The 24663-nt window shown below is 52.9% G+C and overlaps 1 protein-coding gene across 1 annotated transcript in view; it reads left to right on the top strand.

Annotated features, from left to right (window-relative positions):
* The window catches only part of SLC12A5 (solute carrier family 12 member 5), an 89488-nt gene that overhangs the window by 450 nt on the left and 64375 nt on the right, over window positions 1-24663 (top strand). The gene's annotated exons all lie outside the window — the stretch shown is intronic.

Raw genomic sequence — 24663 nt, forward strand, 5'->3', positions numbered from 1 at the left:
TCTAGGCTGGCTTTGTCTCGGTGAGGTGGAGGGGGGCTGCTGCCGCTCCGCCGCCGCCATGCCCGACCGGGCTCTTTCCCGGAGCCGCGCGGCGAGGACACGGGCACCCCCCCCTGGCCGAGCCCTGCAGCCCGACGGGGCGGGCAGCGGAGTCTCCGGGTGCCTGTAGTGGCCGGCAGAGATTGGAGCGCCTCCGGGACGCGGGGGCTGCCCGGACCCCCTCACTGCCCCCCACATCTGTAGGCGGGTGGATTGCTGCTGCCCCCTCCCCCGGGAGTCCCTGCTAACCCCCGCTCCGGCTCCCCTGCGCGCCGTGCTGGCTGGCCCGTCCCGGCTGCGCTTCCGGCTCCCGTTACCGGCGAGGCATCGATCGTGGAAATCCAAGCCAGGCAGCCGCTTCAGCATTTCCCCGCCTCGACCTTCTCTCCCCAGGAAAGGGCAAGTGGCTGCTTGGCTGGCGGGCGAGGCGGAGGGAGGCACCTGGGCGCAGTTGGAAGGGGACCCGAGGGTCATCTAGTCCAACCCCTGGAATGCAGGGTTAAGGTGGGGTGGGGTGGGGAAGGCGGAGGACCTGGTGGTTCATTCCTTTAATTGGTGTGGTGACTGTGTCCGCAAAGGCCCTGTCTAGCCAGGGGAGTGCGCTCTGCACCTGCTCAGAGGTGTTGTGTGTGTCGAGGCTGTTGGTGTTGTAGGACCATGAAGATGCTGGGGTTGGGCTCTCTTGGGGTGGAGGGGTGAGCTGCAATTTACCCCCTTTGGGGCTTCCTGCCTGTTCCCACCCTCACCTCCCCCACCTGTGCTCTTCTGGGCTTGTTGGGAGGAGGACTCCTGCAAAGGGTTTCAGGGCAGCTGCTGGAGGAAGCAGGGTGCAGAATACCTGGGTCATCCCACTCAGTAGAGCATGAGACTCTTAATCTCAGGGTCATGGTTGGGGAAAGATTCCTACATTGCAGGGGGTTGGACTAGATGACCCCACGGTCCCTTCCAACTCCACGATCCTATGATTCTAACAAGCAGCACCTGCCGGGGGAGCTCTGGAACCCAAAGTGTTTAGTGAGGTTTTTTAAATTGAAGTTTACCTTCTATCCCTGAGGAGCTAGGCATCATACTTCGGCCTTGCAACAACCTATGAGGTGGGAAAGACACAGAGAGGGCATCTTTTCCAATGCCACTTATGGCAAAGGCTCCCTTTGAACTCAGATTTCCTACGGCCAAAGACCAGCACTCCGCCCACAGCACCACGCTGCCTCTCTTCAGCAGCATCCTTTGTTGACAAATCCCCCTTCCTCCTCAGCTGGTGGACAGATAATTGAGTTTCTGCCTGCTGAGCTATAGATCTGAGCTAGCCACCTAGCACTCCCAGGCGAAGTTTGAAATCTTCAAAAAAAGGACCAGAGGTCTTGCAAAGGGTCTCTCTGCTTTTAAGCGATCAGCTCTGCTTTAGCAACCTGTATTCCGATTACACACCACAAGCCTTGTTCTTGCGAAGAGTCACAGAAAGCCAACGCAAAGGCAAAATTCGTCAGAGCAAAGGCAAGTTGTGTGTGTGGGGGGGTATCCGATTGTGGGTCACGAGGGCAGGGAGGGGGTTTGGGGCATTTGCTGCCCTAAGTGTGAAGCTGGCCTTTGGCCGAGGTGGCTTTAGAACAGCCTTCGCCAATTGGGTGCCCACTGCCCACCCAGATGTTGGGGCAACTCCCATCAGCCCCAGCCAGCTTGGCCATGGGACCCCTGGGAGATGCAGTCCGAAACATCTGGGGGAAGCAAGGTGTGTGAAGGCAGCCTCTGAGCATCAGAAGAGACCTGCAGTTGCTGGATCTGGTCCAAAGGTCACAATTTAAGGAGGATATGGAGAAGCTGGACGGTGTGCAGAGGAGGGTGACCAAGATGACCAAGGGTCTGGGAACAGGTGGGTAGCCGTGTTGGTCTGCCATAGTCGAAACAAAATAGGAAATTCTTTCCAGTAGCACCTTAGAGACCAACTGAGTTTGTTCTTGGTATGAGCTTTTGTGTGCATGCACACTTCTTCAGATACAAGGGTCTGGGAACTAAGCCTTAGGCTTAGTTGAAGGAGTTGGGTATGTTTAGCTTGGAAAAGAGGAGATCTGAGAGCCATCTTCAAATATCTCAAGGATAGTCACATGGAAGAGGGAACAAGCTTTTTTTTTGCTGCTCCAGAGGTAGGACTCGCACCAATGGCTTCAAGTTACAACGGAAAACATTTTGCGGGTAAGAGGTGTTCAGTGGTAGGGCAGACTCAGAAGGTGGCGGACTCTCTTTCACTGGAGGTTTTTAAGAAAAGGGCAGATGGCCAACTGTCAGGGATTCTCGAGCTGTGATTCCTGCATTACAGGGGGTTGGACTAGATGACCCTGGGGTCCTTTCCAATACTACAATCCTGTGATTTTATGAAAAGAGGGTTAGGCAAATTCATGGGGGGGGGGGCTATCAATAGCTACTAGCCAGGGTGACTATGCTCTGACCTCCACACTTGGCGGCAGTGACGCTTCTGGACAATGCAGGCATCTGGTTGGCCTCTGTGAGAACATGTGTGGGGTCCCTCTAGACTGGTGGGTGGTTTTTGTTTTGTTTTATTTTGCTGTGTTCTGCAACACTGATGCAACAACGGGCTTTTGTGGTACAGTATCTGAACCGTCCACACGTCATTCGTCTTTAGTAATTGTTCTGCAATGCTTCCCCATTGTTCCAGCATTATTGACATCTGGAGGGGCTGACTTGTGCTCCACGCATTGAAAACGGGACAGCCCCCCCTTCCCCTGAACACTTCCAGAATGAAAAACATCATTTCAGAAGGAAGCTACTTATTACAGATGAAGGAGTATCACCCCCCCAAAAAAAACATTTGCGCACATTGAAAGGGGGATGTGCATCACTGCCCTAATGCTACCGTGAGCAGAAAAGGTCAACTGCACAATAAAATAGCACTAATTATAATAGAAGCATAGAGTTGGAAGGAACCCCAGGGTCATCTAGTCCAACCCCCTACAATGCAGGAATCTCAACAAAAGCATCCCTGACAGGTGACCATCCAACCTCTGCTAAAAAATCTCCAAGGAAGGAGAGGTCACCACCCTCCGAGGGAGACGTTCCACTGTCCAAACTTCTTCCTAGTTTCTTGTAACTTTCAGAAAGTTCAACCTCCTTTCTTGTCACTTGAAACCATTGATTTGAGTCCTACCCCCAAAGCAGGGGAAAACAGGCTTGCTCCATCTTCCATGTGGCAGCCTTTCAGATATTTGAAGATGGCTATCATATCGCCTCTCGTCCTCTTTTCCAGGCTAAACATACCCAGCTCCTTCAACTGTTCCTCATAAGGCCTTGTTTCCAGACCCGTGATGTTTCCCTTCTCAGCACACATTCCAGCTTGTCAACATCCTTCTTAAACTGTGGTGCCCAGAACTGGACACAATATTCCAGGTGTGGTCTGAAGGCAGCCCTGTTTAGGGAAGCTTTTAATGTTCAATAGACTATTGCATTTTAATATTCTGTTGGAAGCCGCCCAGAGTGGCTGGGGTATAAATAATAAATTATTATATTATATTATAATAGAATGGGACTATTACTTCCCTTGATCTGACACTAGACTTCTGTTGATGCAGCCCAGAATAGCGTTAGCTTTTTTTTTATGCTGCATTCCACTGTTGACTCGTGTTCAGCTTGTGGTCTACTAAGATCCTTTTCACATGTACTGCTATCAAGCCAGCCCCCCCCCCCCCCATCTTATATTTGTGCATCTGGTTCTTCCTGCCTAAATGCAGAACCTGACATTGGTCCCTAATTGGTGAGATAGTGCAGCCCTTCCCAGCTTTGGAAGAAACACGTGAAATCTGCAAGAAAAACCTCAGTCTTGACTGAATCCTGAACAGGTGGACTCAACTTGCTTGGGCATCCTAGTTCAGCTGCTGCACACTGCCGCTTCTCCCATTTCTGTGATGCTATTACTGGTAAATAGCTGACTTATCTTTTTTCCAGGAGGGGAGGGCCTGGCTCTACTGATCCAGGGCTGGGGTGCCTTTGAAGGTTATCTCCAGGCCCCTCCCTCCTTCGCCTGGCCCTTATCTTCCAGTGAGCTGAATTTAGCAACTGGCTCCATGCCTTCCAGCCCAGAGCTTTCTCCAGCCTGCGGTGTGATGGAGGCAATGCCCCACTGAATGACTTGGATAGGATCAGGGTTCCAGTTAGTGCGTTTCTCCAGATGTTGCAATCCTGAGATAAAGAGGACATGGAAGCAGAGAGTCCCCCCCCCCTGACACAGAGGTATGGGGAGAATGTGGAGAAGAGGTGGGGGTATCTGGATGTGCATTTACCTTTTCATATCTCTTCCCCCCACCCCGCATGTGTGAAACTACGAGACGCAGACTTTTGATTTCAGCACAGAGATGGGTCTCTCCGTTTCAGTTCTCTCTCTCTGTGAAAGCAAGCGAGATGGGGAGGGGCTGTAATTTTGTGGTAGAGCATCTACTTCACATGGGGAAGGTCCCAGGTTCAGACCCCTGCCTGATACTCTCAGGGCCTGTGCTGCCAGCTCGTGCTGGAAATGCTGGGTTAGGTGGTCAATGGCCTGACTCAATGTAAGGCAACCAAGTTCTACAGTCAGGAGCTTCACGGAAAATATTTAAGATCCTTCTCTAAGTGACATTTTGCTTTCCCAGTCACCAGCCTGACATCCAGAGACCTCCATGTGGTTGCAAAACACACCTGGAGCCTGGCTAATTTGTAACACTGAGCAGGACCCAAATCCTACTACGACCTCTCCGCTTTTCCTCTTGCATTGTGATAAGGATGAATCCGGTGTGTGGCCCGCAGGTCTCTCTGGTCAGCAAACAAGGAGTCCCAGCCAAGTTATAAGAAGCAAACAGTGGTCAGTTGACCTGATCTTTATTTGTTGTTGCAACAAGGTTCAAACACACAAGAGTAGGAAACCCAAAAGCAAGGGGTTGCGTGAACATTACGACCTCTACCCATTTTCCCATATATTACGTTTCTCAACACCATCATCGATACATCACAAATATCACTAAAGTCGGATTGTTTGGCATGTAGAAAACATGAGCCCATCACCCTTCCCTGTCAATAACCCCACTTCCAGACACCTTTTTAACTACCCCTCTTCCCCAAAGACAATAAGAGTATTACACATCCGGCTAGCTGCAAGGCTTTCCTGTGCTTCTCCTTTGAAGTATCAGGATGGTGTGTGCTGCCCTTGACTGCCTCCCTGCCTCCTATGTGTGGCTAAGTTCACACCTTTGCGGAGGGGGAGGGCGTATGGGACCTTATCCTTAAGGGATTATGGAGTCAGGGGGAGCCCCGGATTCCCCTCTTCCAGAGGAGTCATTAGAAAATCCATCAAACCTTTGAATTTTGGCGATTATTTGATTCTATATTGGATAGTCAGAGGATACAGTATGGTTCATGGAATCCGCTTAGTGCTACAATCTTATAGGCTGCTTTTCTGAGTCTCTTTGCTGTTGTGTATGTGTGGTGCCTGTGTCCCATGGTCATTGTCTTGGCCTTAGTAAGAGGCTGTGGTGGGGACATGGGGTTCTGGGAGTCGTTAACTGTCCCCCTTTAACAATTGGCAGGAGATATGAGGCAGGTTTGGCCGCTAGAAGGTATCCACCTTCCCAAGGTACTGGGTAACCAGTTTTCCTTTGACTCACCATTGTGTTAAAACCGTGGCAGTGCTGATAGATCACAATAGATCCCACCATAGAATGACTTCTGTGCTTGGCATTTGTTGCTGCTGGTTAGGATGGTTTTTCCATTGAATAGCCCCCTGTTTAAGAATGGCATTAAGAATTGTGTCAAGAATCAAGTGGAAGTAAAAACGAACAAACAAGCAGGTACCTCTGCTCCTTAGGTACCAAAATTCTACCTCCCAAAGAAGTGAGGAAGTGAGGCTGGCTCCCTCTAGTGGCAGCAAGTCCACACTGACTGCAAGCACTTGCCATGTTGTCTTCAGCTCCAGAAAATGAATGGTCTAAGCGTCTTATGGGTCTACTTGGAGTAAGACTGGATACAGCCCATGAAATTTGCTTTTCTCATAGCTGCTTGCCCAAATGATGAGGGCACTTGAAAGGCACATTGTGGGCTCTTCTGGGAAGGAGATCCAAGAGTTTTGTAGCCCCATGAAGACTCAGCCTTTCCTTTGTCGTGGGCAGCTCTCCTCCTGGGTAGCTTCTCCCTCCACCTCCGCCCTCTGCAGAACTAGGCACCCCGAGGTATCCCCGCAGGCTTGTAATATGCTCATATTCATTCACACAGTTATTTATGGACGGCTCTTCCCTGTTTGTTGCACAGGGAGATCCACAAATGCAGAAAACCGAAAGAACCATCATAGCAACAATACAGAAGAATCATAAAACGATGGGCTCATCTATAAAGTTTACAGACTGCTGAATAGGCCTGTCAGCTTAAAAAAGTCATTAAGAGATGCCTGCAAATTAGGAGCAAGGATGTTTCTGCTTAGTATTTTAATTGCTAACACTTTTCTCTTCTTAGGTTTGTTTTTGCCCTATTCTTTTTCTGTAGGTGGCTGGGGAAACCGGTCAGATGGGTGGGGTCTAAAGAATAAAAGTATCTTTATCATAACCGTCACTATTATTATTATTATTAGCCTTAACTCTTTGTTTATTATGGGAAAGTGAGATATAAATATTAAACTGTCACTCAACCGTGCTGGCTCTCGTATCCCTCCTGCCCCGTCCTGTATCTGCTGCTTACTCACGTGTTTCCTTTAGAACAACTTTTGCTTGGCAAGGAGGGCAAAGAGGTCCAAACAGGTGGCATTTCATCCCTAGTGAAGGAATGCCGGGCACGGAGCTCCCTCTAGTGGCCAAAGTTTTTGTCTGTGTTTTGCAAAGGTTGCCTCCTGGCAACAGTTTCTCAGACTGTGATTTGTACGGTGGTGTAGTTAAAAAGGTTAAGGGACCCCTGACCATTAGGTCCAGTCGCGGATGACTCTGGGGTTGCAGCACTCATCTCGCGTTACTGGCCGAGGGAGCTGGTGTACAGCTTCCGGGTCATGTGGCCAGCATGACTAAGCCGCTTCTGGCGAACCAGAGCAGCGCACGGAAATGCCGTTTACCTTCCCGCCGGAGCGGTACCTATGTATCTACTTGCACTTTGACGTGCTTTCGAACTGCTAGGTGGGCAGGAGCAGGGACCGAGCAATGGGAGCTCACCCCATCATTGCGGGGATTCGAACCGCTGACCTTCTGATCAGCAAGCCCTAGGCTCTGTGGTTTAACCCACAGCGCCACCCGCGTCCCACGGTGGTGCAGATACCTGGGCCAAAAATACATGGTGCACGATGCACCTCTTGGGAAAGGCACTTCCCAGGAATGTTTTGTGTCTAGCATGGTGAGCAATGAATGAAAGAGCAGCCTCTGCCTCTGAGGTGGACCTCTTGCAGAAATGCATAGTCCACACTTGACAGGCTGCCTTGCTGGGGGTTGCAGGGTTGGGAGGGATTGGATATCTCTTCCAAAGGACCAGTGGCTGCATGAGAAAGTTGGCACTTCAGTGAACATGGGACGGACAAAGCGAAAGACAACCTTAGAAATTACGAGATCTGAGTGCTGAGATATTTTCCCTCTTCCAGTGTCAGCTTCTCCCTCCTTAAGGGCTCAGGGCCCTGAGGGCTGAGTCTGGCTGTGACAGAGATGCCCATGGCAGGAGTCTCCCAGCAGCCTGCGCAATAAATAGACCCAGCTATATGCAAATGGCATTATACTTCACACTAATTCGAGCGTAGAATTTTTACACCAACAAAATCCCATGTCATAACCACCAGTGACGGCTCACTGATGGAAAATCCCTTTCAGCTGTGCGTCTTTCTCAGGTTCACACGACTGACTGGCGGTCCCTAATTCCTTTGGGAAAAATCTTTATCAGATTCCAGCTTGAATCATTAATAAGTGCCAGTCCTCCCAAGGCAGCTGAATGATGTGGGCCGTTCTTCAAATCCGCCATCTCTTTCCCTACAACAGGTTGCTTCCCAATGACATTTTTAATGTTGGGGTTGAATGTGTTTGGGAAATGTTTGTGTTCCTGATGTTTTGCATGGTGTAATATGGATCAGAGGTGCTGAATCTGTGGTCCTCGAGAGATTGTTGGGCTCAGCCTCGCTTCTGAGCACAGTCCATGGGCAGGTGGTGTATGCCCTCAACGAGAGTCCACGGTGAGAAAGGGAGACAAGCTTTTCTCTCTCCACGTTCCCCATCATTTATAAACATCTATCCTGTCCCCTAGGACGCGGGTGGCACTGAGGGTTAAACCGCAGAGCCTAGGGCTTGCTGATCAGAAGGTCAGCGGTTTGAATCCCCGCCACAGGGTGAGCTCCCATTGCTCAGTCCCTGCTCCTGCCCACCTAGCAGTTCGAAAGCATGTCAAAGTGCAAGTACAGTAGATAAATAGGTACTGCTCTGGCGGGAAGGTAACCGTGTTTCCGTGCACTGCTCTGGTTCGCCAGAAGCGGCTTAGTCATGCTGGCCACATGACCCAGAAGCTGTACACCGGCTCCCTCGGCCAGTAATGTGAGATGAGCGCCACAACCCCAGAGTCGGACATGACTGGACCTAATGGTCAGGGGTCCCTTTACCTTTACCTATCCTGTCCCCTATTACTCCCCTTTTCTCTACTCTAAATAAAGTCCCAAATGCTGCATCCTTTCCTCATAGGGGAGCCTCTCCACCCCCTTGATCATCTGGGTTGCTCTCTTCTGAATCATTTCCAACTCTGCTCTATCCCTTTTGAGGTGAGTCAACAAGAAACTGTGCGCAGTATTTCAAAGGTGGTTGCACCACAGACTTGTAGAAAGCCATTATGATACCCGCGGTTTTTATTTTCAATTCCTTGCCTAATGATCTGTAGAATGTGCCTTTTCCCCAGCTGCTCCACGGGGCCTCAGCATCTCCATTGCACTGTGCACTGTCACCAAAAGGCCTTGTTCCTGGCAGTCACCTGCAGTTCAGACCCCCTTTGCCTCCAGGTGAAATAAAACATTCTGCCCCAATGTACACCATCACTTTATATTCCTTTATATTGAGCCATATTTCCCATTTTGCTGGCTGTGAAGGAAGATCATGGCATCTGCGACTGTTTAGTTTGGAGAAAAGGTGACCGAGAGGCGACATGACATTTCATTGTGCCTGGCGTGGAGAAAGTGCATAAATAAAAGTTTTTCTTCCTCTCCCATTACACTAGAACCCCTAGACATCCAATGGAGCTGAATATTGGAAGACCCAGGCTGGATTTAAAAAAAAAAAAATCATTTGTGCTGCACATTGTTAACCCATGGAACTCCCTCCCACAGGAGGCAGCATCAGCTACCAACTTGGATGGCTTTTAAAACAGATTAGGCAAATTCATGGAGGAGAGGAGGGCTCTTGTGGGCTCCTAGCCAGGATGGCTCTGTCCTGCCTCCATGGTTGGAGGCAGTGATGCTTCTGAATGCCAGTTGCTGGAAACCACAGGAGGAGAGAGGGCTCTTGTGCTCGGATCCTGCTTGCTGGTTTCCCAATGGGGCACTTGCTTGGCCCCTGTGAAAACAGGATGCTGGACTAGATGGGCCACTGGTCAGATCCAGGAGGGTCTTGCTATATTCTTATGATCCTTCCCTCCTATGCACGCCTAAGAAATTGTGTTTTCTCTGCTGTTACCACCAGAGGCAACTTCATCCCTCCTCCTCGCCCCAATTCCCTGTTGCTCAAAATCAGGCACCTTTGGATGCTTGATGACTAAGCAGCAGGTGCTTCGCTTGATCCGGAGATGAATCAAGCCTTCGCTGTCCCTGTGCAATCCTCACAAGATCTGGAGGAGTTTGGGATTCAGGGCATTTCGGTGGCTGAGTTGGCTGTAACCTGGTTTATCTACTTATGCCAGCTAAGGAAGAGCCCTGCTGGCATAAATTAAGCCAGCCTGAGGTATGCTGGTGTAAATGGCAAAAAAGGGCTGTCTGTGTCAGGGCTAAGGGGAGGGATAGAATGGCACAGAATCCTGCCGCCTACATTCCCTGGTCCTGCCCACCGCCAGAAATGCAGGTGTCATTAAAATCAACTCCGCAGGAGTCAGTGGAATGGCAGAACGGGAAGGTTTGCCCTGCCCCCCAGCAGCCACTGGCCAGGAGCATAGAATCACAGAGCTGTAGAGTGGGAAGGGACCCCCAAGGGTCATCTAGCCCAACCCCATGCAGTGCAGGAATCACAGCTAAGGAATCCCTGGCAGCTGGCCTTGCAGCAGATAAGATGCTGGTTAGGATTTCTCTGCCTGTTGACTGACTGGTGGGCAGGGGCAATTGCCATCTGTAAGAACTGAAGGCACCCAAGGTTGTTTTTCGATCTGGATTCTTATGATTTCTTCTGGAGTGTTCTTGTGATGTGGCGGGGGGGGGAGGCTAAGATGGCATTTTGAATATGAATGAGTGGCTTTTTTTAAAATAATGGTTTGTCCCCTTTAAGAAAAGTCAGTAGATTAAAAAAGTAAAATAGCATAATAATCCAATGCCTCGCCCTTCCACTAGTATCTCAAAAAGGCATGAATGCTGAGGTTCTGCGCACATGCAAATGTGTCTGATGAATTGATTGATCTTGAGACACAGGCTGGTGGAGATATGTCAATTAAAGCTGACTTATCGTTGGTTAGTTAACCTAGATATCATTTCCCCTCATTTGCTTTGACACTAAGAGCAGCTCAGGGAAGCCCTGGGGAATGGATTTGGCGGAGGAGGCGGCTTCTCTGTTTGGGGAACCTCCTTGCAATTTTGCCCGGGAGTTCTGGGTTCTGGACAGGTGTGGTTGCTGCTCCCAGAGACCAGGGCAGGTAGCAGTTGCCTCCCTTGCTGCTGCTCTGGGGGGGGGGGATCCAGGGGGAGCTCCTTTCTACCACTCTGGGAGGGGCAGTAAGCCTGGCCTGGATCACCTGGGGAACCAAAATGTGTCTCTCCCCCCCCCCCTGATGCTACCAGACCTCAATCCTTCAGAAAGAGAACGGCGTTTGTCTCCTTCCTCATGACACACACAAGCTTTGACATGAAAGAGGTTTACTAGATTATGCATGGCAGGGAGGAAGTGGGGAGAAAGGAGCTTCTTCTTGCTTGCTCAGAATACTGGAAGCTGAATCCTGGAAGATGCAGGCTGGAGAAAAGAAAGTCCCTTTTCATGCAGCACAGAGTTAAACCGTGGAACTCCCTCCCACAGGAGGCAGGGAGGGCCACCAATTTGGATGGCTTCAAAAGAGGATGAGACAAATGTCTGAAGGACCAGAGGGTTGCAAATAAGTTACTAGCCCCTGTTGGGGACAGCAATGCTTCTGAATATCAGTCGCTGGAAACTCCAGGAAGGGAGAGGGCTCTTGTGCTCGGATCCTGCTTGTGGGTTTCCCATGGGGGGCATCCGGGTGGCCCCTGTGAGAACAGGAGTCTGGACTGGATGGCTTGACCCAGGAGGCTCCCTTTGTGTTCTTATGGTTCCTCTTTGAATCCTGAGCCTCGTTTCACTGATGGGCTGACTGCATGGGTCTGGTTGCAGAGGGGGGCATTTTGGGGGCGGCTGCCAGTGTACTAGCCATGTAAAATTGGGGGCGGGGGTCCCCCTTAGGGCTCCCTTGCAAGGTTGCAGAGAAAAGTGGGCTGTGTCTCCCAGACCCCCCTGGATCTAGGTGCCTGTGCACATTCAGAACCAGCAGCAACCCCCGTCATTGCAGGGGGTTGGACTAGATGGCCCTTTGGGGTCCCTTGCAGCTCTGCGATTCTATGATTCCATGGCCAGAGCAGGTTGCTCTCTGCCAGCTCAGGCCACTTGAAAGCGGATGAGATGAATTTGTGATGGAGGAGGAGGCTATCAGCGCTTGCAAGTCACAATGGTGAGAGGCGACCTTCCCGATTAGAGGCAGCCTGATGGGCAGCAGCTGTTGGGAGGGCTCTGGTCTCCAGGCCTTGCTTGGGGGTCTCTGTGGCTGATCGCGCGCTGCCAAAATGTTAGTGTGGCTGCTGCTGTTAGGAGAGGGCTGGGGTTTTTGCTTTTTTTTAATGTGTATTGTAGGATGGAGACAGATCTGGGTTACAGCTAGGTTTTTTGTTTTTTGTTTGTACTTTCCGAGATACAGAATCGACTGTTTCTCCTTCCCAACAGAACTCAGTTCCTGGGCAGACTTGAAACCTACATAGCCTCTAATAGCCTTGTTTGAATATCTGCCCCCCCCTTCAACTTTCTCGAGTTAAAGACTCTTGCCAGGTGGAAGGCATGGGGGAACATGGCCTCCCCACAGCCATTACAAAACAAATGCACTCTTCCCCTGCCAATTATAGAATCAGTCACAGAATTGTAGTGTTGGAAGGGCACCCCAAAGGTCAACTCGTCCAACCCCCTGCCTTGCCAGAATCACAGCTAATGCATTTGCTTTTCTTCATTTAACCTGAATAACTTGAAACCTCCTGTGCTATTTTCTGACATTTTGGTTGGCCCAATAAACGAGCAATGCCATGATACGGGTTTTGGGGTTTTCCTGATGGGAGACTGCAGCTACCTTCACATTTTGTGTGGCTTGGGGAGGGCGATGGTTTGTAGGGTCCCTGGAATTTTCAAGAACAGGAGTCCTTTTGGCTACGGACTGCTCTCCTGATGCCCCCAGGCAGCTCTGAATCTAGAACGCGTGGCCATCCAACGAGTGCTGGGAGACTCAGGATGGAGGAAAGAAAGTCCTTCTCCACAGAGTGCATCTTTGAACTGTGGAACTCACTCCCACAGGAGGCCACCAACTTGAATGGCTTTCAAAGAAGTTTAGAGGAATTTGTGGAGGTGGAGAGAGAGGAGGAGAGGGAAGGGGGCTCTTGGGCTCGGATCCTGCCAGCTGAAATCCCAGAGGCATCCAGCTGGCCATTGTGAGTGCAGGATGCTGGATGGGTCATTGGCCTGATCCACACCTTTTAGCTTCTGGGTTTCATGCTCTCCTGAATCCTGATCCCATATCCCTGCTTCCCTGCCCCCCTGCTGGCACCCACATGGCCCCTGCCCCCTGACCTGCAGCACCAGCAAAGTGCTCCCTCTGAGTCCACACACTGCATCTTCCTTCCCCGTGATGCTTTTTGGAGCGCCTGCGGTCCCAGAGGCTGAGCTCAGCACACTGCACTTAGCTGTGCCCAGAATTAGTGCTGCTTGGTTTGGGGCTGGGTGGAGATGCTCCAGACTTAACCCTCTGCGGAGTGGACTCCGGTCTGCGTGCTCCCTCCCTCCCTCCCTCTTTCAACTTGAAGCTGGACCAAAGAGACCCCACAGCAGCCCACTCTGCCCTCCATGCCGGCCCAGGAATCAGGAGATTGGAAGGGACCCCCGGGGCATCTAGTCCACCCCCACGCAATGCAGGGGTTGAGATGCTGAAGCCCAGGGCTCCCCGTCGCCACCACCTGAGAAGAGGGCTTTGCAAGGCTCTGACGGGGGAGGGCAGAAGCAGCCCCCAGGCTTTGCCAAAGCCCCCTTCTCACCTTGGACCCGGCTTCACTGGGACCCTCCCTCAGCGCCTGCCCCTCCTTCCTGGGACCCCTCTCCCCTCCCATGCCCACCCACAGCTAGGGGGCGTCTGCCTTGGGGGCGGAGGCTGGTGGGGGAAGAGTGGGAGGCAGCCGCGTGCCCCACTTCTCCTCGCCCCCTCCTTGCCCGGGGGAGACTCCGAGAACCGACGCGTTTCTTAAAATAAACCCTGAATTAGATCGCCACTCGGAGCGGCACAGTTGCCATGGCAACGGCAGTCTTGGCTGAGCGGCGGCAGCGGGATCTGGAGGGGCACCCAGGTGGCAGATGCTGCCACAGGGCAGGTCCAGGGGCCCCCTGCCCACCTCGCTCCCACTTCAGGGGACCCTGCCAGCCCTTGTGAGGGTGTGCTTTGCACAAGACCCACGGCCGGAAGGCAAAGCATCTCCCCCTCCCCAAAGGCAGATTGGGAGACTAGGGTCCCCCGAGTGCCTCCTGCTGCCATTCAAAAATGGGGCACTGAGGCACATGGCATGGTGAAGGGGGTATGGAAAGGGTGTCTTAAGAACCCGGGGACCATCTAGTCCAGCATTCTGTTCTCACAGGGGCCAAGCAGATGCCTCTTCCAGGAAACCCGCAAGCAGGATCCGAGCGCAAGAGCAATTCCCAGCCCCTGGCACTTGAGGTGTCACTGCCTCTGACCGTGGAAGCAGAGCAGAGCCATCCTGGCTCGGGGCCATCAATAGGCCTCTCCTCCTCCATGAATTTGTCCAATCTGCCTCCAGTGGGAGGGAGTTCCACGGTTTAACTGTGTGCTGTGCATCATGTTCTGCGGGGCACAGTGTGTGTGAGTGTGATGAACCCAGACACGCAGGCCAAGGGGCATGTCCCCCCCCCCTCTGCCCTCTGACTGCCTTGCATGCCAACCCACAGCTGCTCCAGCGGCTGTAGCTTGACATTTCTGGACCACAGTATAGATCTGTGCTGCTGTGTGTATCCGTCTGCCGTCTCCATGGCAACCAGCTGCTTAAGGAGGCCCTCTAGTTTCCATGGGAACCATGCTGCCTGTCTTCCCTCTCTTCTTCTGCTTGATGGATTTCACAAGCTTTATTTTGGGGAGAGGAGGAGGAGGAGGAGGGAGAGGAGAGCTTTAAGTCCAGGAGGTGCGGTGGAGAGGGGAGGACAGCCCCCTGTCTGCTTGGGGGACCTTTCTTCTGCTCCTGGGGGTGGCAGGTCCTGTGGATGTCGGAAGCTGCAAGCTTCTCCTGACTCAGACCATTGGCCCATTATGCTCAGGACTGCCTGCACTGACTGGCAGCAGGAGTTCAGGCAAGGGACTCTCACCCAAGAAGGAATTGAACCGGGGAACCTGAGGCTCTGCCTCTGAGCCCCGGCCCTGTCTCCCCTTGGTTCTGTGGGCATGTGGGTGGGCACAGCTGCAAGGCCGGCCCCTCCTGCCTCTGATGCCCAGTTCCAAATTGACCTGCCCAATGCAAACATCCCTCATTTCAGGCAAGGCCCAGTTCAAGAAGTGCCTCTGCCCACAAACAGAGTTCCTCCCCCCTCCCCAACATCTGGGACGGGGTCTTCCCAGCCAGGAGGCCAAGCATAAGGAAGTAAATGAGCCCCAGGACCCCCCCCCCCTTTGCAGAAATGATCCCCTTGGCTGCCAGGTGGTGCGATGCATAGAGTAGTAGTAGTAGAAATTTTATACCTGAAATTATTCTGGGTGGCTCCCGACAAAAAAAGTAAAAACACAATACAATATCGAATACTGAAAACTTCCCTGAACAGGAATGCATTCAGATGAAAACTACCAGAGGCTTCAAATCCCAGGGTGGGCCATGCAGGTGGGGAGGCTGGCTGGCTCAGGGGGCAAATTCTGACTGCCATGAAAAGCAGACCTGTCCGGGGGGGGGCAGGGGAAACAAGCCCCTTTGCAAGGAATGGGAGCAGCACCCTGTGCTATTCAGTGAGTGGTGCCGGAGTGGGGATGTCTGTTTGGAAACCCTTCTCCAGGGCTGAAATGGGCCTTCGAATGGGCCAGCTCTGTTGGGGGCTGCAGCAGAGTCGGTCTCCAGCAAGACCTTCCTGAAACGGGCCCCATTCTCTTGCTCCCTCTTGCTTTGCGACCGAAAATCTATTGTAGCAATAATAAATAAGAAGGAGGGCATGAGAAGACAGCCCCCTTCTCCTTTCACCAGGAAGCCCCAACGCTCCTATGTAAATGACATGAGGTGAGCCTGCTGGGTCAGGCCCATCCACTGGCTCATCTAGTCCAGCATCCTGCTCTCACAGTGGCTGTGGAAGCCAGCAAGCAGGATCCGAGTACCAGAGCCCTCCATCGCCTCCTCTTCCTCCTCCTCCTCCTCCTCCACTCATTTGTCCAATCCTCTTTTAAAGCCTGTTGTCTTTGTCCATCCCAAGACGGAATTAAGATTGCCGGAAGAAAGATCAAGAACCTCAGATATGCTGATGATACTACCTTGATGGCAGAAAGTGAGGAAGAATTAAAGAACCTTTTAATGAGGGTGAAAGAAGAGAGCGCAAAATATGGTCTGAAGCTCAACATAAAAAAACTAAGATCATGGCCACTGGTGCCATCACCTCCTGGCAAATAGAAAAGGAAATCAGCCCTGAGTGCTCACTGGAAGGACAGATCCTGAAGTTGAGGCACCAGTACTTTGGCCACCTCATGAGAAGAGAAGACTCCCTGGGAAAGACCCTGATGTTGGGAAAGATGGAGGGCACAAGGAGAAGGGGACGACAGAGGATGAGATGGTTGGACAGTATTCTCGAAGCTACTAACATGAGTTTGGCCAAACTGCGGGAGGCAGTGAAGGATAGGCGTGCCTGGCGTGCTCTGGTCCATGGGGTCACGAAGAGTCGGACACGACTGAACGACTGAACAACAACAACTTTTAAAGCCATCAAAGTCAGTGCCCATCACTGCCTCCTGCAGAAGTGAGTTCCATAGCTGAACTATGCATCGCGTGAAGAAGGACTTTCTCTCGTCTTTTGTCTAGCACTCTCTTTCTTTCTTTCCCTCGGCCTGGTGCCCATGGACTTCAGTGACTGGGAGGCGTCTTGCCAATAATAAATGCGCCATCTCAATATTGGTAGCCCTGCAGGACACAGGACAGACCCAAGGCAAGAAGGTGGACCGGCTGGCCGGCCGGCTGCCGTGTGGGCAGGGGACTCTGGTCTCCATCAGCAGAGCTGTCCTTCAGGCAGCAGCCTGGGCTCCTTGTTGTGCCCCCCGGGAGGTGGCCTGCCTCTTCCTGCTTGGCTCTCCTGCTCACGGAGCTGTGAAGTGTGAGGTGGCACCTCTGATGAAGTGTGAGCAGGAGCCTGACTGTGGCATGGGCATGTGTGTGTGTGTGTCCGCAGGCACCATCGCGCTGGGATCCAGGAGGCAGTGGAGACAGAGTGGCAGCTCGGCCTGCCCAGCCCAGCTGCCTGGCGAGGAGCCGAAGGAGGCGGGCGGCTGGCTCTGCTGGAGCAGGAACTGCCTCAGCCCAGCCATTCCTTTCCCCTCTGGGAGGGAGGCCTCCCTTCCCCGGGATCCTGAGAAATGCAGCAGCAGGGGGGGCAGCAGCACCAGGCCTGGCGTGGGCTGAGGAGCAGGAGCAAAGGTCTGGAGCTGCCTGGCCCCAGAAGTTTCAGGATTGGGCCACCTTCATGGAGGAGAGGGCTGTGCTCTCCTTCCACATCAGAAGAAGGAGGGGAGAGGGCTCTGGTGCTCTGATCCTGCTTGTGGGTTTCCCATTGGGGCATCTGGTTGGCCACTGTCAGAACAGGATGCTGGACCAGTTGGGCCACTGGCCTGATCCAGCAGGCCCATCTTAGGTTCTTATGCCTTGGCAGCTGCTTGTGTCCCAGGGCTCAGGATCTGTGCCAATGAGGACTCTCCGGGGAGGCTGGTGCTGTTGTGGCTCCCTGGGAACATGAGACCCGGCCCGGCTCTGTTGGCAGAAATTCCCCATGAGAGCAGGATGGAACATAGAAAAGAGGCAGCGGGTAGAGTGCCAGACCGGGACCTCTGGGAGACCTGAAGTCAGAGCCCCCCCCCCCAATTTGGTCATGAAGGGCCAGTCACTGGCTCTCAACCTAACCTCCCTCGCAGGGTTGTTGTGACAGATTAAATGTGAAGGAGAGAACCATGTGAAGATTAAATGTGAAGGAGAGAACCATGTATGTCAACTTGAGCTCCTGGTGGGATAGAAATGCAGTAAGTAAAGAAATAACAAATACATACAAGGGCGGGGGGGGGGCATGACAGCAGAGTCTCCTCCATGGTGGCAAAGGGGGACCCTCCCCACGAAGCTTTAAACATCAGGAAGAACTTCCTTTCAGTAAGAGCTGTTCGACAAGGGAATGGACTCCCTCAGGGGGTGGCAGACTCTCCTTCCTTGGAGGCTTTTAAGCAGAGATTGGCTGGCCTTCTGACTCGAATGCCCTAAATGGGGGCTGGACTGGATGACCTTTGGGGGTCCCTTCCAACTCTATGCTTCTATTCCATTTTGCCCCAGGACAAGCAGGGCCCCATCTCTGTCACTTGGTGGCTAACTTACCTGGCCCTGAGCTTGACTGACCTGCAGTGAGCAAGGCCTTGAGAGTGGGCTGTGTGTTCAAATTCTGCCCACTCCCCCCCACACCCAAAACCACCCACCCCACCCTGCTCAGCTTGTCTACTCTGGTGCCAAGGCAAGAAGGAGCAGAGGTGTCAGGCTGCTGTGAAAGAGAGCTGCCCGGGTGCCAGCCTGAGTCTGGCAAGGTCTCTCCTGGCCCCAGGAGAACTGCTGCTGCCCCCCAGCAGCCGAGGAGTCAAGCTGTGGGGTGTGGAGAGGGAGTGTGGAGGGGGGGCACAGCAATTGCCCTTGCCAAGGGGACTTGCAGTCAAAGCTCCTGCTCATCCGTGTGGCAGCATTTCCTGCCCCAAACGCCCTGCGCTCACGGCTCAGAGGATGCCAGGACCATCCATCTCAAGTGCGAGCTGCAAATTAGCCTGCCACCCCAAAAACCGGCCCAAGGCGCTCTCTGCAGTCGCACAAACAATTGTGACTTGTCCTCAGGTGGCCCACTTGCCATGACTCGGGCAGCCTGTGAAGAACACACAAACCGACTTGAGTGAATTCTCTCCCTCTCTCTCTCTCTCCACCTTCTCCAATGTCCTCCAGCCTCTTGTTGCTGAGATTGCAGAGGTTGGGAGGCACAAGATCTGCTCAGATCCAAGAGAGGGCTGGTATCTTCCCTGGCTGTCCCTGACAGAGGAAAGCACTGGATTGTGGCACTGGGGCAGAGCTAGGCCAGCCCACGCTGCAACCTCCTTCTCTCACTCCTCTCCAGGATCAGGGCCATTGGTCTCTCCCCACCCCCATGATTATGATTTGGAAGCATGAGCTGTGCGGATGTTGAGAGAGAGCCTTGGCGATTCCTTCTTGTTGGAGCACCCAAGTCAGCCCACACTGTCCTCCTGGAACTCGTGACTGCTTCCTCCAATCTTCCTCTCTGGGACTGACTAATGGTGCTTCTCAGGAGGGGCCCCAGGGTGCTCAGGATACGCCTGGCGCTGTGGAGATCAAGCAGGATAACAGAATCGTGGAGCTGTAGACTTGGAAGGAACACACACCAAGCGCCATCTAGTCCAACCCCCTGCAATGCAGGGATCTCGGCTAAAGCATCCTGGACAGATGGCCATCCAACCTCTGCTTTGGAACATCCAAGGAAGGAGAGCCCAACACCTTAGGAAGCCCAATCCACTGCTGAACAGCTCTCACCACCAGAAGGTTCTTCCTAATGTTTTGTTGGAGTCTCACTTCTTGTCGTTTGAAACCATTAAGAACATAAGAGCTGGTGCATCAGGCCCATTTATTCCAGCATCCTGTTCTCACAGGGGCCAGCCAGATACCCCAACGGGAAACCCGCAAGCAGGATCTGAGCACAAGAGCCACACTCTGCCCTCCTGAGGTTTCCAGCCACTGGGATTCAGAAGCATCCTTGCCTTTGAGCATGGAGGCAGAGCAGAGCCATTGTGGCCCATAGTCATCGACGGGCCTCTCTAGAAATTTGTCTAACCCCCTTTTAAAGCCAGCTAGGTTTATGGACATCCTTGCTTCCTGTGGGCATGAGTTCCATAGTTTAACTCTGCCCTGTGTGAAGTCCTGAATCTATTCCTCCCCTGATTGGGACCAGTTGGCAGTCAGCTCAACGCCAACAAACAGAAGCTCCTCTCATACATCGATTTGTGGAATTCCCGACCACAAGAACTGGCAGTGTCTGACTGGCTTGGCTAGTTTGGGGAAAGGCAGTTATATTCATGAAAGGCAGGTTTATCAATGGCTATTAGCCCTGACACGACATGAAAACTCTGCTCAGAGGCCACCTGCCTCAGACCGCCAGGTGTGTGGGCCCAGAGGATAAGCCTTTCAAGGGGCGATGGAGAGATAGCTCAAGGAAAATGTTACACTCCATGCCAGGGATTATTAGGAAGCAGACTGAAAATATGACGGCCAGTGCCATAAGAACTCTCTGCAAGTCTATGGCGCGTCCCAGTTGCCTCACCTCAGAAAGGATGCTGTGAAGCTGGAAAAGGTGCAGAAAAGGGCAGCTGAAATGATAAAGGAATCTGAAACCCTTCTTCCACAGGGAAAGGTCATAGACTCTTAAGGTTGTGGGGGGCAGGGAGAGGTTATTAAAGGGGAGTAGGACCGAGATTGATAAAATTATACTTGCTGGGGAGACAATGAAACTGGCTGGCGGAAGATTCAGGGCAGACAAAAGGTTTTACTTCTCCACAACACAGCTTGTAAAACTCGCTTCCACAAGGTGTGGGGTTGCCCATCAGTTGGCTCTTCTTTGTCATTCTTGAGAGCATCAGAAGAGCATCTCCTGGATCAGGCCAATGTCCCACCTGGTGCAGTATCCTGTTCCCACAGCCGCCAACCAGGTGCCTCTTTGGGGAAGCCAGCCAGCAGGATTCGCGCCCAGGAGCACTCTGCCCCCACCCCCACCCCACCGGTGATTTCCAGGAGGCATTTCCTGCCTCTGACTTTCTCATAGCTGACATCCATTATCCCCCATGGATTTGTGTAATCCATGGAGGATGAATCTGTCGGTGGCTATTAGCCCTCTAGTCTAGCATCCTTCTCCCATAGAGGACAAACAGATCATGGGAAAGCCCCAAAGGAAGACATGAGCACCATAGCATGGTCCCTCTTGTGGCCCCCAGGAACTGGCCTTTGGAGCTATCCTGCCTCTCATCCTGGAAGGAGAACTCAGCCATTGTGCCTACAGTAGAAGCCACAGAGAGAGATGCCCTCCACGAATTTGTCCAATACCCCTTTAAAGCTCTCCAAGCCATCGCTGCCTCTTGTGGGAGTGAATTTCATAGTTTGCTCTGTAGGAATAGATTCCTGCATTGCAGGGGGTTGGACTAGATGACCCTGGGGACCCCTTCCCACTCTATGATTCTGTCAAGAAGGCGTTTCTCTTATTGGTCCTGAACCTTCTGACATTCAGCTTCGTTGGATAATAATTTGGCATCCTCGGCGAACTTTGCCACCTCACTAACGACATCTGTCTTCAGATTATTTAAGAACGAGTTTCAGTGCACAGATCCCAAGACATATCCTTGCTGGTGGACTCCATTTTCTATTCCCTCCACCAAATCGGGAGAATGGTCCATTTATTTCTGCTTTGTGGCCACATTGGACCAAACTCGCTGCAACTTATCCCTCCCCCTCTAGGCAAGGGGCAGCAGCTGGAGAGCAACAGAGCCCCCTCCGCTGCTATCTTGAAAGGCGCTACTGCACTGACCTCTGCTCTTTGGTCACGGCTGCGAAACCTCCTTGGAAGTTTTTGTCAAGGGCCTTCATCAAAACCTTTTTGAAATTCCGCATAAACAATGGACGTAATGCATGGAGATAGTGGGCCTGACACTCAAACTTGTCCACGAAGAAGCTGGATGTCGGGAGATTCAGGACAGATAACAGAACCTTTGTGCAGCGAGTAGCTAAACTGTGGCGCTCCCTCCCCCAGGAGGCAGCGGTGATCACTAATTTAGGCTGTTTTTAAAGAGGATTAGACCAATTCACTGAGGATGATACGTCCACAAGGCATGATGGCTCTGCTCTGCCTCAACAGTTGGAGGCAGTAAGTGCCTCCGTTCCGAATACCAACCTCTGGAAACTGCAGGAGGGGAGAGTCATCCTGTGTTTGAATCCTGCTTGTGGGTTTCCTTTTGGGCATCTGGTTGGCCCCTGTGGGAAGAGGCTGCTGGGCTCGGTGGGCCATTGGCCTAACCCAGCAGGCTCTTCTCATGTTCTTATGTGGAGCCTCAATGTTCAGGTGCAGTATACCTCTGAGTTCTAGAAGCTGGGGGGGGGGTTAGGGGTTCGGGGCGCGAACTACAGGCAAGAGCCTTCACCTTGTAAGGCTCAAAGAAGCCTCTGACTGGCCACTCTTTGGAAAGAAGGCTGTAGCAGGTGAAGACTCCTCTTGATCTCCTTATCTCTCTGCTGTTTGACCCAGAGATCAAATTTAGCAGCTGTATTGCCCTTTTCCTTTGCAGCTACATCTGGTATCAAGCATTATATTTGAGGGGGCGGGCAGGCTCCATAACAGAGGGCTGCCCCCACAGTTTTCTCCCCCTTACACACACACCGCCAGCCTGAAAGGGCCCCTCTGCTCCTTTTAATCCCTGCTTGGGGTTTTGTTTGGGGTGCCCATCTCTAGGGCTCAGTGTGAGAGATTGGCTTGTGCCTTCTCTGTCATCTTCCAGTTTTATCGCCCTCACACTCCCCTATCCTCTCTCTGCCAGGCAGGCAGGCAGGCAGGCAGGCACACGCACACACACACACTGGCAGCCCTGTGCATTGTGAGGTGCAAAATAGGTGCAATGATATTTATCAGAGCAGCCTCCCTTGCTGGTGGAGGAGAGGAGCGAATGTCACGGAACTCTTCATTAGGCAGGTGGCCCAGAGGGGGAGCTGGTCTGCGCCTTCGCAGGTGCTCACAGGTTGTGGCTCAGCAGGACATCTGGCTGAAACACGTGTCCCAAACCATGCAGCCACAGTGGCCAATGCAGACCCCATTGGTGGTCCCATTGTGGTCCCATTGTGGTTGATTATCCAGCAGATGTTGTGATGGGAAGTAGCCTAAATGACTCTCAGGGGCCCACCGAGGGCAGGTGATCAGTCATGAAAACCAGTTGGTGGGAGGGGAGGGGAGACTTGTGTTTGAATCCTGCTTGCGAGTGTCCCTTTGGGGCATCTGGTTGGCCACTGAGAACAGGGTGCTGGGGCAGAACTTGTGGGGTTAGTCTGAAAGATGGTGGCTGATGATGCAGAAACCATGTCCTGTCGGCACTCATAGTAGAGAGAAATGTGTTCATGGGAAAAGGAGGAGGAGCAGAGCAATGGGGTCAGGATCCTGGCTGGTTGCAATAGGGCATGCCAGCTGCTGCTTCTGGGAACGTTTGCCTGGGAGGAGAGCTGGTCATATTTAACTTACCAGCTGCTGAATGGAGTGGGCCAGATCCAGGCCACTTGGCCATTGTGGGCAAGGATGCCTGAATAAAAAAATAAAAAATAGTTAACACTAGTCATAAACAATTCTAGCGCTTCCATGTTCATTGTGCTTTAACTATATTATCTTCGTAATACAACTGGTCTGTAAGGCAGCCCACTAGAATTACCCTCATATTTTAGGGGTGGGGTCTGAGGCCATTTGCAATGTGTGACTTCAAGGCACACAGATGAATATGGCACCCAGTCCCCAGGGATTCCCGTTGCTTCCTTGGGTCTCCCAGCTTCTGGCTGTCCTCTCCCACCCCTATGATATCCTAGCCCAGCTCCCATTTGCTCCAGGCCCCCTGCTGCCCCAGGCTCAGCACCCAGGGGGTGTGAGGAGAAACTGAGCAGCCTCCATGGGAGCCCCACACGCTGGGGCGGAGGAGGCCCACAGCTGCCCACTCTGTGCCAGCCATGAAGGAGGCTCTTGAAATGGAGCCATAATCCTGGGATTAGAGGATTAGCAGCTTTTCACGTGCTCCCCCCCTCCCCTCCCCATCGCCTCCACTTTCGCTGCCTGTGCCCTGGCCACCTCCAGAAATAAGTATACTGCTAGCTAGCAGCTTCTTTCCTTAGGGACAGCGAGGGAGCCCTCTTCTGCCTTTGGCTCTGGGCTGGCAAAAGGGTGTTTGGGGGCTCGCAGCAACCTTCCGCCACCCCCCTCTTGCCAAGGCCCTATTTGTGTGGCTTTGCAGGCTCCTGCAGGTCCACAGGTAAATTGCACCTGGATGCCCAGGTGGGTCAGAATGGAGAGGGAGGTAGGAGTCCCCTCCTTCATACCCACCAGCAATCTTGAGGCTCCTAGTGGTGGCCAGGAACATCTCTAACACTTCCTTTATTCCTCAGAAACCACCTTTCACACAGCACTTTTGCTGGCACTGTCAGCTTCTGAAGGGCTCTGCTTGCAGCCTGAGCTCTTGTCCATGGTCAGGGCAGCCTGTGCAAGCCCATCAGCATGTGCCCCCTAACCTATTGTGAATCCCCTTCCCTTTTTGACGCCCAGAGAGAACAATCACCGGGCATAAGGAACCAGTGGTGCTGCGGTGCCACCCTCCGCAGCTCCAAGTGGGTGCCTCTTGTGGCTGGGGTGTCCCCGGACCTCAGTGCCTGCACCTGCCCGCCTTGCCCCCTGGACGGATGCAGCAGATTCCACTGGAGCTAGGGAATAGGGAGCCCTGGCCGTGCCGCAGGGCGAGGGGGAGAGGAGTGGGCGGGAATGCAGAGCAGCTGGCCAAGGCCCAGGAGGAAGCAAACAATTAATTACAGCCGTCAAGGAGTAATGAGTGCCAGCGTCTGCCATGATCCGTGCTGGGATCCAGGCGCCCCCCTCCCTCCCTCCCGCTGTCAGGACTCACCCACATGAACTCCAGCTGCCCATGGTGTACAGCATCTCTGGCTTGGGAGGTGGCTCCTTGCCTCAGCCCCACCCTCTCTCTTTCACACACATACGGACCCCCAACTTTCGCAAACCTGGCCTGTAGGCTGCCTGGGCTCCTAAGAATGTTAGAGCCTGCTGGATCAAGGCAGGGGCCCAGAACTAGTCCAGCACCCTGGACAGGGGCAAAACCAGGCCGAGTCAAAAGGCCCAGTTTGGCACACACATT

Source organism: Lacerta agilis, chromosome 6 (genome assembly GCF_009819535.1).
Source record: "Lacerta agilis isolate rLacAgi1 chromosome 6, rLacAgi1.pri, whole genome shotgun sequence".
Lineage (NCBI taxonomy): Eukaryota > Metazoa > Chordata > Lepidosauria > Squamata > Lacertidae > Lacerta > Lacerta agilis.